Genomic DNA, 13,567 nt, shown 5'->3' with positions numbered 1-13,567 from the left:
TTATGGAAAGTATGGATGAAATATAAGGAAAAAATATATAGAGCATTGCCAGATTGGACCTCCCCACACGAAGCAATATTAAAGAAAGGCAGAATAGAAGGGAAAGATTGGTTGAGGTATAAAGATCTTTTAAAGATATCGGAAGGGAAATTAATAATGAAATCAAGAGAGGAAATGATTAGAGAAGGATATAATATAAATTGGTATTTATACTATCAATTAACAGAAAGATATAAAGCAGATGTAAAGCAATTCGGATTAATACAAAAGAAGACGGAAATGGATTTGATATTATTAGATAAAGGGAGGAAGAAAATAGAAAAAATTTATAAATTAATACTAAAACTGGAACTAGAACATGAACAAATAAAACATTGTATGGTGCAGTGGGTGCAAAATATACAATTTGTATTGTATATTTTGCACCCACTGTACCATAGAATGTGAAAAGTATACAATTTGATGCATGGAAAAGAGCCTGAGGACAAGATTTAAAATTCACATTATGCTCACATTATGTGGGAAGTCTCTTTCATATGTGGTGGACATGTCCTATGATAAAGAAATTCTGGATTGAAGTACCTAAGAGAATCAGGACAATAATACAAATGAACTTCCCCCTTATACCGGAAATGTGTTTATTAAACATAGTAGAAAATAAGACTCTAAGACAAAAGTTAAAACCACTTTTATATTTAATAACCACCATCAGAATTACAATAGCTAAATATTGGAGAAACAGAGAAGTACTTAAAATTGAAAATTGGTTGGAAGTAAAAGTAACTGAGATGGATACAATTACTATGAAACTAAAAGAAGAAATATCAGAAGAGGAAAATCAAATATGGGTAAGAGTAAGAGAAGGAGGAAGGCTATACCGATTCTGTGTTGTAAGCTGTAGAGATACGGAAAGGTGTACATTCTTAGTATATAAGCCAGAGAGGAATGGAGGAAGGTGAGATAAAGGTGAAGGGAAACATACTTTTTGAGGAATGTGGGTCGCATAGCTAAAATAGGAGCACTCAAAAATAGATAGAAGAAAGGAAAGGGGGGTGGGGGGTTAATAGAATGGAATATGGAATGTATAAAGTATAGAGAATTGTACCCCTTTTTTATTCTGTAAATACAGTGGTGCCCCGGGTTACGAAATTAATTCGTTCCGGGGCGCCGTTCGTAACCCGAAAAGCCTTCGTAAGCCGAATCGCCATAGGCGCTAATGGGGAAAAGCCGCGATTCCGTGCAAAATAGCGCCGAAAAGCACCAAAAGTTTTTTCGTAACCCGAAAAAACTTTCGTAACCCGGAACAATAATTTCCTATGGGTTTTTTTCGTAACCCGGAAATTTCGTAACCCGGAGAATTCGTATCCCGGGGTACCACTGTATTCAATAAAGATTATTTAAAAAAAGAATGGGGAGATGATAAAATAAAGAAAGTAATTCAGATTGATTCTGTGCTTGGCTCCTAATTAGTTCTCCTTTTCCTGAAGCAGGTAATGAGCAGCATAGAGAGAACTATGAGGAGCCACCTGCGACATCAATGGAAATTATGGAGCCTTTCATGGAAAAAGAGGAGTTTGGAAATGAAAAGGAACTGAAAAGAAAAAGGGGGAAACAAAGGCAAAACGAGAAGAACAACTCCTCTGCCTCTCAGGGTGCCGAATTTCCTGAACAACTGACTTTATACTCAGACCAAGACGAATGTCTTGCCTGTGGGAGAATGTGCAAATGCAAATCACAATTAAATGCACACTTCAGTGTTCCCATGGGAGAGAGACTATACAAATGCATGGAATGTGGGAAGAGCTTCAATCAGAGTGAAAACCTACGTTCACATCAAAGGACCCACACAGGAGAGAGACCATACAAATGCATGGAATGTGGGAAAAGCTTCAATCGGAGTAATAGTCTACGTTCACATCAAAGGACCCACACAGTGGAGAAACCATACAAATGCATGGAAAGTAAGAAGAGCTTCAGTGACAGTGGAACTCTACGTTTATATCAAAGAATTCACACCGGAGAGAAACCATATAAATGTGTAGAATGTGGGAAGAGTTTTATTGAAAGTGGAAAATTACGTTTACATCAAAGAACCCACACAGGTGAGAAACCATATAAATGTATGGAATGTGGGAAGAGTTTTATTGAAAGTGGAAAATTACGTTTACATCAAAGAACCCACACAGGTGAGAAACCATATAAATGTATGGAATGTGGGAAGAGTTTTATTGAAAGTGGAAAATTACGTTTACATCAAAGAACCCACACAGGTGAGAAACCATATAAATGTATGGAATGTGGGAAGAGTTTTATTGAAAGTGGAAAATTACGTTTACATCAAAGAACCCACACAGGTGAGAAACCATATAAATGTATGGAATGTGGGAAGAGCTTCAATCACAGTGGACATCTACATTTACATCAAAGAACCCACACAGGGGAGAAACCATATAAATGCATGGAATGTGGGAAGAGCTTCAGTCAGAGTGGACATCTACATTTACATCAAAGAACCCACACAGGGGAGAAACCATATAAATGCATGGAATGTGGGAAGAGCTTCAGTGACAGTGGAACTCTACGTTTACATCAAAGAATTCACACCGGGGAGAAACCATATAAATGCATGGAATGTGGGAAGAGCTTCAGTGACAGTGGAAGTCTACGTTCACATCAAAGAATTCACACCGGGGAGAAACCATATAAATGCATGGAATGTGGGAAGAGCTTCAATCGGAGTGATAGTCTACGTTCACATCAAAGGACCCACACAGTGGAGAAACCATACAAATGCATGGAATGTAAGAAGAGCTTCAGTCAGAGTGGACATCTACATTTACATCAAAGGACCCACACAGGGGAGAAACCATATAAATGCATGGAATGTGGGAAGAGCTTCAGTGACAGTGGAACTCTACGTTTACATCAAAAAATTCACACCGGGGAGAAACCATATAAATGTGTAGAATGTGGGAAGAGTTTTATTGAAAGTGGAAAATTACGTTTACATCAAAGAACCCACACAGGGGAGAAACCATATAAATGTGTAGAATGTGGGAAGAGCTTCAATCGGAGTGATAGTCTACATTCCCATCAGAAGACCCACACAGGGGAGAAATCATATAAATGCATGGAATGTGGAAAGAGTTTCAGCAACAGTGGAACTCTATGTAAACATCAAAGAACCCACACAGGGGAGAAACCATATAAATGTGTAGAATGTGGGAAGAGCTTCAGTCAGAGTGGACATCTACATAAACATCAAAAAACTCACACAGGGGAGAAACCATATAAATGCATGGAATGTGCGAAGAGCTTCAGTGACAGGGGAACTCTACGTTTACATCAAAGAATTCACACCGGGGAGAAACCATATAAATGCATGGAATGTGGGAAGAGCTTCAGTGACAGTGGAAGTCTACGTTCACATCAAAGAACCCACACAGGTGAGAAACCATATAAATGCATGGAATGTGGGAAGAGCTTTAGTCAGAGAGGACATCTACATCTACATCAAAGAACCCACACAGGGGAGAAACCATATAAATGCATGGAATGTGGGAAGAGTTTTATTGAAAGTGGAAAATTACGTTTACATCAAAGAACCCACACAGGGGAGAAACCATATAAATGCATGGAATGTGGGAAGAGCTTCAGCGACAGTAGAACTCTACGTTTACATCAAAGAACCCACACAGGGGAGAAACCATATAAATGCATGGAATGTGGGAAGAGCTTCAGCGACAGTAGAACTCTACGTTTACATCAAAGAATTCACACAGGGGAGAAACCATATAAATGTGTAGAGTGTGGGAAGAGTTTTATTGAAAGTGGAAAATTACGTTTACATCAAAGAACCCACACAGGGGAGAAACCCTATAAATGCATGGAATGTGGGAAGAGCTTCAGTCAGAGAGGACATCTACATCTACATCAAAGAACCCACACAGGGGAGAAACCATATAAATGCATGGAATGTGGGAAGAGTTTTATTGAAAGTGAAAAATTACGTTTACATCAAAGAACCCACACAGGGGAGAAACCATATAAATGCATGGAATGTGGGAAGAGCTTCAGTCAGAGTGGGAGTCTACGTTCACATCAAAGATCCCACACAGGAGAGAAACCATATCAATGCATGGAATCAGAGAGGACATCTACATCAAAGAACCCACACAGGGGAGAAACCATATAAATGCATGGAATGTGGGAAGAGCTTCAGCGACAGAGGAACTCTATGTAAACATCAAAGAACCCACACAGGGGAGAAACCATATAAATGCATGGAATGTGGGAAGAGCTTCATTCAGACTGGAGATCTACATAAACATCAAAAAACCCACACAGGGGAGAAATCATATAAATGTGTAGAATGTGGGAAGAGTTTCATTGAATGTGGAAAATTACGTTTACATCAAAGAACCCACACGGGAGAAACCTTATAAATGCATGGAATGTGGGAAGAGCTTCAGTAACAGTGGAGATCTATGTTCACATGAAAGAACCCACACAGGGGAGAACCCGTATAAATGCATGTAATGTGGGAAGAGCTACAGTCTGAATGATAGGCTGCGTTCACATCAAAGAAGCCACATGGGGAAAACCTTATAAATGTATGAAATGCCAAAAGAGCTTTTCTGGGAAAAGATTAGAACATGAAGGGTTTAAACTATAATGGCTGACATATTATCAGATAAGGGGAAGAGAGAGGATATGAAGAGCTGACAGTACCGGTGTGTGTGTGTGTGTCATAATTTTAAAGTTTTTATGCACAGATGGTAGTCATTTGATAGGTAAAATGTATAAATTGCTACTTATGTTTGAAAATGAAGAAGAGCAGGTATCATTAATTGGACTAAAGTAATCGGGACTTAATATTCAAATTGATCAAATGAGAAAGGTACAAGGAAAACCTGTACAGAATTATGTTTATACGGGCAAATTTCTTGTGCATAAATTAGATAGATAGATAGATAGATAGATAGATAGATAGATAGATAGATGGATAGATAAGTTTATTTTTGTATAGCATATACCATTACAAAAAAAGTTGTTCATATAAAAACATACAAAATATAAGCAACAACTACATTGTATAATGTACATTGCATTGCAGGGTTAAAATTGTCTTTTGAAAACAACAACAGCAACATGTAAGATGGGTCTAAAGAGGCATAAGGGGCCAGATACAATAAAGCTCTATAACATTGGTTTACAGAGCTGAGGATATGCAAGAATAGTTGGGCTTCAAAACTATCCTGTGACGCAACCATCGTCTTTATAGAACTTCCTCCTTAACACTGAAGCTTTAAAGGCATAACAGGCTACTTTTTCAGAAATGCTTGTTTCAGTATCCCCTAATAATAATAGAGTGATCAGATATGAGTCAGAGTTGTTTGATACGTTTACATTGTCTTTGTATAAAGCATTTCTTATATCTTTATAAATTGGGCACTCTAATATGTAATGACTTAGATCTTCAACTGAGTTGGAGCCACATTGACAAACTCTTTCTTCCCAGATGGTCCTTTGATAACGCCTTTGCACCACAGCTGTGATCATTGATTGACAATGTAAGGCTGTGAAGGCATATCTCTGTTTGAAATTAGTTATATTAGATGTTGTGGATAACTTATTTGGGAGGGGAGTTTGGTATACCAAGGAGCACATTTTGATAGGCCAACAGAAGTGCAATCTAACTGAAAGTAGTGTTTCAAAATATGGGACTTCATATATTTTACAGCTTTATCATAATTTAAAGAGCACAAAGAGTCCTTTGAGAACCCATACAAATCAATAAGTTGCAGGATTTCTTGATTCCAAGATCTAAGTGTTTTGTTTTCAAATTTCAACATTTCTTTGAAAGCAATCAATACAAGGGCTAGTCCTATCCAATTAGTAAGTTTGAGCCAGTATTTAATGGCTTGAACCTGAGTTATAGCCTTAACAGTACGGAGACCACCTTCCAACCGAAGGATAGCGGTCTCGGTTCCTTTGGGAAGACCTAAAATTGCTCGCAAGTAATTATTTTGGACTGTTTCCGAGTTAGATTTTATGTTAGTCCCCCAAATTTCAGCCCCATAACGCAACTGAGCTATAACTTTAGCCTCAAAGATTTTAATGGCCGGAGGGAACTGTTGACCACTTCTGCTCCAGTATAATCTTAATAGAGAGTTGGCTGTATTAATAGCAACTGTTTTTGTATTTTCAAAATGACAACTCCAAGATCCAGTTGAGGAAAAATTTAGTCCTAAATATTTGAAGGACTTCACTTGTTCTATAAGTCGCCCATCAATTCACCATGTATGTTTTATATGCCTATTATCAAAAGCTAATATTTTTGTTTTCTTGTGATTGATTTTCAGCTTGTCTTGTGTAGCTAATTGACTGAAAGCCTTCAACAATGTCCTTAAACCTTGCTGTGTTTGTGACAATAAAATAGTATCATCTGCATACATGAGAACCGATATTTTCCTGGGTCCCAATTTAGGGGGTACATAGTTGTCGAAATAGATAAAATCATGATGGAAAAAATAGGTAAACACATTTCCAAGTATTATAAACTATTAAAAGAAAGAGATCTAGAAGATGAAATTAAACACAGCATGGTAAGATGGGCACATGATATAAATAAAACTATAACTATAGAGGAATGGGAAAAATCATGGAAAGGAACAAATAAATTCACTCTGTGCCAAAACTTATAAAGAAAATTATATCAAAATGTTATACAGGTGGTATCTAACCCCCCAAAATCCACCAGATATACAAAACTGGCAATACTAAGTGCTGGAAATGCGGGGAACCCGAGGGAAGCTTCTTTCATATTGGTGGACATGCATTAAAGATCAAGGATTCTGGCAAAGGATTCATGGAACCATCCAAAACATTCTGGATATAAATATTCCCTTTGAACCAAATTTATTTTTACTAAACATGACACACAACATAAAGTCAGTAAAATACAACGGAATTGTTTTATATATGGTCTCATGTGCAAGGATCTTATTTGCTCAAGTTTGGAAATCTACAATGAATCCTTCTATCGAAGATTGGTTGATTAAAAAATATGAAGCTAGAAATATGGATATAGTATCTGCCTTACTAACAGGGAAACCAAAAGGATATTTAGAAATGGAATGGAGTTGTCTTAAAACATTTGAAGAAAAGGGAGATAACATTCCATTAAATTAATAGTTAATATTTGGTCGATATTTGGTAATTTAAATACTATCATGGGAATATCTCAGTGTAATAAACATTTTTGAAAGTAAAAAAAGGAAGACCCACATTATTGTTGTGGGGAGCGCCACACACCGAGTTGTATAGCCACATTCTGTGCTGCTCCTGGCCTTGCTGCAGGTGAGCCATTGACAGTTCGAGGGTGGCGACACGCTCCAACGCTGCAATGGTAAAAGGAAGTGTTTAGACTTAGCTTGTTGTTTCTTGCTCCTTTCACCCTTAAATGTAGGGGCCATTCAGACTATGTTTTACCCCACTTCCCAAACCGGTTTAAAAGTTGGAAGTTCACACTTGCGCCGATTTTAACACAACTCCATCAGGGGCTTGCACAAGAGATCCAGGGCAAATCCCCCTTAGCACGGCTTTTCTGAAAGCGGACTATTGACCCTTTCTTCCCTGCTGCCGGCAAATATGAACTCAGCCCCGGTCATGATCAGATCAAGTTCAGGGGGTAGATTGCCCCGATTGAGGTAAAGGGTAGTAGGAACTTGTTTCTGGGGAGATTTGATATGGGGCACCTGGATCTGCCCAGTTCTGTCCAGGGCAAATGAGGGAGTGGGAATGGGGCCTTTGTGAAGGTGGGGGGACTGGCCTTCCTGGTGCTGGCCCTCCAGGTGAGCCATGCATTGGGCAAGGAGTCCCTCTCCTCATCGCCTTCAGCTTCTGGTTCCGCTGGAGGCAGGGCTCTTCTCCAGCATCACCTGGAACAACTGACCAGAACAATGGACAACAACAGATGCATGTGTGCATGTGTGTTTGTGCATATTCATATATGTATATATGTGGAGGCATCTCTATCTAAGAGCACTCAGACTTATACCTTTATGGGCCTACAGATAGATAGATAGATAGTTTCAAGTCTATAGATGTTGCATACAACACCCATAGATACATCTATACATACCCATAGATATCTGTCTGAAAGTCTGCATGTCTATACACATGTAATATATATATATATATATATATATATATAGAGAGAGAGAGAGAGAGAGAGAGAGAGACATATGCAAGCACATGTACACATACATGTTGGATCATATATATATATATATATATATATATATACACACACACACACACACACATTTATATGTACTCTTCTACTTGCGTACAATTTAAACCTAAGCAAATGCATGGAGAAATATGTGGGTATCTATGCATGGACATGGATGCACCTGCGCATGTATACACATCTCACATTCTGGTCAACCTCAGCATGTATATATAATTCTAACTGTGTATACGTTTACTTCCGGTCATAACAGCATAACTGCCCTGCAATTACTGTAATTGAAATGTTTAGACTTTGTAATCTTTTTATGATATGTATTTTCCACATGATTGGCTCCTGAGGACACTCTGAGGGCTGCCATTGGCTGGAATCCCTGTCCCTCCCACCATCCCTGGCCCTGATTGGCTGGAAGCCCAGTCCCTCCCACCATCCCTGGCCCTGATTGGCTGGAATCCCAGTCCCTCCCACCATCCCTGTCCCTGATTGGCTGGAATCCCTGTCCCTCCCACCATCCCTGGCCCTGATTGGCTGGAAGCCCAGTCCCTCCCACCATCCCTGGCCCTGATTGGCTGGAATCCCAGTCCCTCCCACCATCCCTGGCCCTGATTGTCTGGAATCCCAGTCCCTCCCTCCATCCCTGGCCCTGATTGGCTGGAATTCCTGTACCTCCCACCATCCCTGGCCCTGATTGGCTGGAATCCCAGTCCATCCACCATCCCTGGCCCTGATTGGCTGGAATCCCAGTCCCTCCCACCATCCCTGGCCCTGATTGGCTGGAAGCCCAGTCCCTCCCACCATCCCTGGCCCTGATTGGCTGGAAGCCCAGTCCCTCCCACCATCCCTGGCCCTGATTGGCTGGAAGCCCAGTCCCTCCCCTGGCCCTGATTGGCTGGAATCCCTGTCCCTCCCACCATCCCTGGCCCTGATTGGCTGGAAGCCCAGTCCCTCCCACCATCCCTGGCCCTGATTGGCTGGAATCCCAGTCCCTCCCACCATCCCTGGCCCTGATTGGCTGGAATCCCAGTCCCTCCCACCATCCCTGGCCCTGATTGGCTGGAATACCTGTCCCTCCCATCATCCCTGGCTACTTTGTGTTCTGGCATCCATTTTGTGTTCCAGTGGCCATTTTGTTCCGGAACCTTCCCTGAGGCCTCAGTTGAAGATAGGCCTCTCTTTCTCTCCTGAGGCTCCAGAGTCAGAAGGAGGCCAGGCTCCTTGGGCCAAAAGGAAGGAAGTGTGTCTCTTTGTGTCTTTTCTGAGAGGGTTTCTTAATACACAGCTCTGCTCTTTCTGGGGAACATGGGTTTTAAAAGGGATCAGAAATGGGAGGATAGTTTTAATACAAGCCTTATTCTTCTTCTTCACAAACATTGGGCTTTGGCTTCTAAGAGGAGGTTAGTCCCCCAAAAAAGGCCAAAAGTGGCTCCTCTGGGAGGTTTTAAAAGTCTCCCCAGTTTCCTTATTAAGAGACTTTCATGGAAGAAGGAAGGAGGCAGACAGGCCAGAATAACTCATATTACCAAGAGTGAAACAAACAAGAACAAAAAGAATAAGGATTAGAGACTAAAAAACCTTATTTTTTAAAAGGAAAACCATTTTAACCAGATAATAATTTGACTTTTACAACAGAGCTAGGCTGTATCTGCACTACAGAAATTATTTGCACTGAAGAAATAATCCAGTTCCAAACCGCTTTAACTCTCCTGGCTCTATCCTGTGGAATCCTGGGATTTGTAGTTTGTTGTGGCACCAGAACTCTCTGGTAGAGAAGCTAAGTGTCCAAAGGTAAAATCCCAGGATTCCACAGCACTGAGCGGTTAAAGTGCCTTATTTCTATAGTGTGGATGCAGCCTTCTTGAGAAAGGGGCTGATGATGGGGAAAAGTACTGGAAACCTCTGGATATTTTGGCAGATTGTTTGTTTGTTTATGATGCACTAATTTCACATCTATCTACAGGGACATAACCAGGGCCCTCTCCAATTCCCCATCCCCTAATTCCCACCCACCCCACCACTCTAATAAGGCATGGAGTATCTCTTGTGTAGGGGAGCTGCAGTGAATCTATGTTAGGTCCAGGGGGCTTTGTTTGAAGCAGAGGGAGGAAGGGGATGCCCCCCTCTGCATTGGCCCAAAGGAGACATATGTCACCTGCGTATGTCACCAGCAGGATTCTGTTCTCTGTGTCTTTGAGTGATGCAGGGTTTCTTGCCAAGCCAATACTAACCCTGGTCCCTTTTCTCAGGAACTCCATCTCGGACTCCTTGTACACAGCTTTGGGGCCTCTCTTTCTGGAAGTGCAGGGCCACCAGGACCCCCTGCCCACCTGATGGCCAAAACAGAGGCCAAGCGGAGGGAATTGCGCTCCAAAAGAAAGAGGCTCCTGAGGTACAACAGCTCTTTGGTAAGTTGCCATCCTTACTATTAGTTTAATCTATGGAGATTATCGCACTGCATTCTGAGACTGTTCTCATCACGTGATGAGAACGGAACGCATTTGAGTATACCGCACGTATGTGTTCCAATCGGGTTCTCAGAACGCTTAAATGTGTTCCAAATGTGTTCCAGGAGGGTACAGATATGAATGTGTTCCCAGAGAGCTGAAACGTGATGAGAACGTTCCAACAGAGGTGTGTGCGGTATTCTTATGTGTTCTCAAATCCGTTCTCGCATTCCTCCGTCTCCTGATTGGCTGAAAGAATGACAGGCAGGGAGGGAGGCAGGCAGGCGAGCGACTGCAGTGAGGGAAGGTGTGTGTGTGTGAGGGGGGAAAGAAGGAGGGAGGGAAGGGAGGAAAGTTGGGACAAGTGAGAGAAGAGGAAAGAAGGGAAAGAGAGAGAAAGAGAGAGGGAAACAGGGGGGCCAGAGCAGAGAGCAAGAGGGAGAGGGTCTGGCTGCTTCTGCGGGGGCCTCTAGTGTCATGTCCAGCGGGGCTCCTGTGCTGGCAGCCTGCAGGAGGCAAGGATGGCAGGGATGCCCAGGACCTTCTCCTCCTTCCCTCCAGGAAGGAACCCACAAAAGCTCCTCTGTTTGGAGCAACACACAAAAGCAAGCAAACAACTCCCAGAATTCCATAGCAAAGAGCCAGACAAGAATTAAAGCGGGGAGGGAAGCTCACAGGCCCCACCTGGAATATTGTGTCCAGTTCTGGGCACCACAATTAAAAAAGGAGCGTGTCCAAAGGAGGGCGACTAAAATGGTGAAAGGTCTGGAAACCATGCCCTACAAGGAACGACTTAAGGAGCTGGGGATGTTTAGCCTGGAGAAGAGAAGATTAAGAGGTGATATGATAGCCCTGTTTAAATATTTGAAGGGATGTCACATTGATGAGGGAGCAAGCTTGGTTTCTGCTGCTCCAGAGACTAGGACCCGGAGCAATGGATGCAAGCTCCAGGAAAAGAGATCCCACTTCAATATTAGGAGGAACTTCCTGAGAGTAAGGGCTGTTCGACAGTGGAACACACTCTTTCCTCAGAGTGTAGTGGAGTCTCCTTCCTTGGAGGTCTTTAAGCAGAGGCTGGATGGCCATCTGTTGGGGATGCGTTGATTGTGATTTCCTGCATGGCAGAATGGGGTTGGACTGGATGGCCCTTGTGGTCTCTTCCAACTCTATGATTCTATGATTCTATGAAGGCACACATTACATGCGCACACACACAGGAGGCAAAAGGCTGACAAGCAGCCAAAATGGGGAATTGGGATGACAGCAGAGGACTCTTCTTTTCTAACCGGTTTAAAGAGCTGCTATGGCTGCCGGGGCTCTGCCATTGGCCCAGTCCCTCCCTGGCAACTTGCTTTCCTTCGGCTTGAAGAGACCTGCATGGAGCTCCTCCTTCTTCCCAGCCTTGCAAAGGAGGTTTGGGATGTAACTTGCAAGGCTCATCTCTCCCCATTTCTCTTTCTCCCTGCCTTCCTCCCGATCCCTCCTTCTTCCCTCCTTTCCCTCCCTCCTCCTTTCCCCCCTCTCTCTCACACACACACCCCTTCCCTCACTGCAGTCGCTCGCCTGCCTGCTTCACTGCCTCCCTGCCTGTCATTCTTTCAGCCAATCAGGAGACGGAGGCGGCCTTGGTGGAATATGTTCTCGGAACGGTTTCAGGAATCGCTGTGCGGTAAAATGCAGTTCTGATCACGTTCTGATCACGTTCTAGTTTACTAATGCAGTAATATCTGTTCCAGGAACGTTCTCATCACGTGATGATAGGAACGTTCTCAGAACGCAGTGCGATAATCTCCTATGTCTGGAGTGGCTCATGAAAGCAAGTGGAGAACATACTGTCCCAGTTTGGCAGAAAGAGTCCTGGGTAATCCTCTGTCACCTCATTTTTTCAGGGGCTTAGAAAATATCCTATTTCTCTCTTCTCCTCCCACTTTCCCTCTTCTCCTCAGGTCAGTTCAGTTGCTGCAAAATGTGTTCCAAGTTCAAAAGAGTCTGCATCCCATCAACTTAAAAGAGGGAAGATGGGAGGAGGGATGGAGTCAGGGTCTTGTGCTTGTCAGGAGTTGGAGGCAAAAGCAAACTGCGGTACCCTTCCTTGCTTATGTGATCTTTATCATTAACAACTTTGGCCATCTTGACCCCCTTCTGGTGTTGCTTAGCCACATGTGTCTTGCTTTCCCCATCTGTAAAATGCTGGGGGATATGGAGGAATATCTCTGGACCGAAATTGAGGGTGAGCCTAGTGGCCCCAAGCCCAGAGTACTCCCCAGAACTGTTTTTTAAAAAGGAAATATGCTTCTGAAATTAGGTGACATATGGCTAAATGCACTATAATTCATTGGTGACTAAATGTACTATACAATGTTGTGATAGTCAGTATCCTAATCAATCAATAATATATCAGACATGGCCTAAATTATACTGTTTATCAAATTGTATATTATTTTGAAAGGATTGAGACACTTTTTGCTTGTTTGCAGAATTTAAAGTTTATTTCCTGGACTGAATTCTGAATTGTTGAAACAATATTTGCAATGCACCATGTGCTTTCCTCTCCTTTTGTTTAGTCACTCTCTGGATGAGGGCTATTTTCTGTTGCAGGTGACCTTTGCAGATGTGGCTGTATATTTCACCGAGGATGAATGGAAACTGTTGACGAAGAAACAGAGACTTATGTACAGTTATGTGATGATGGAGAATTATGGGAATGTGGCTTCTGTGGGTAAGGAACCTGAATCCATTGTTCTTTCTATGAAGACTGAGGGCCGTTTCATAATTTACTGTCAGAGCGCTATGATTCTACTTTAGAATGATATAATCAAAGAGTTGAAATAGACCACAAGGACCATCCGTTTCAGTCCTCTGCCATGCA

The 13,567-nt window shown here is 42.3% G+C and overlaps 1 protein-coding gene and 1 pseudogene across 2 annotated transcripts in view; one reads left to right on the top strand and one right to left on the bottom strand.

The window, feature by feature from the left end:
* LOC149301485 (uncharacterized) overlaps positions 1 to 13,567 on the bottom strand; it is a 251,973-nt gene that overhangs the window by 42,669 nt on the left and 195,737 nt on the right. The window lies entirely within an intron of this gene.
* Positions 1 to 13,567, top strand: part of LOC149301490 (uncharacterized) — a 45,269-nt pseudogene that overhangs the window by 10,699 nt on the left and 21,003 nt on the right. Inside the window, exon 3 of the transcript XR_016272238.1 lies at positions 1,488 to 4,588. The product of XR_016272238.1 is annotated as an uncharacterized LOC149301490 (transcript). The remainder of the gene's footprint in view (positions 1 to 1,487; positions 4,589 to 13,567) is intronic.

The sequence above is a fragment of the Sceloporus occidentalis genome, unplaced genomic scaffold (genome assembly GCF_023333645.1).
Source record: "Sceloporus occidentalis isolate IW3139 unplaced genomic scaffold, rSceOcc1.0.p SCAF_21, whole genome shotgun sequence".
Lineage (NCBI taxonomy): Eukaryota > Metazoa > Chordata > Lepidosauria > Squamata > Phrynosomatidae > Sceloporus > Sceloporus occidentalis.
This window is presented reverse-complemented; position numbering and strand designations above follow the sequence as displayed.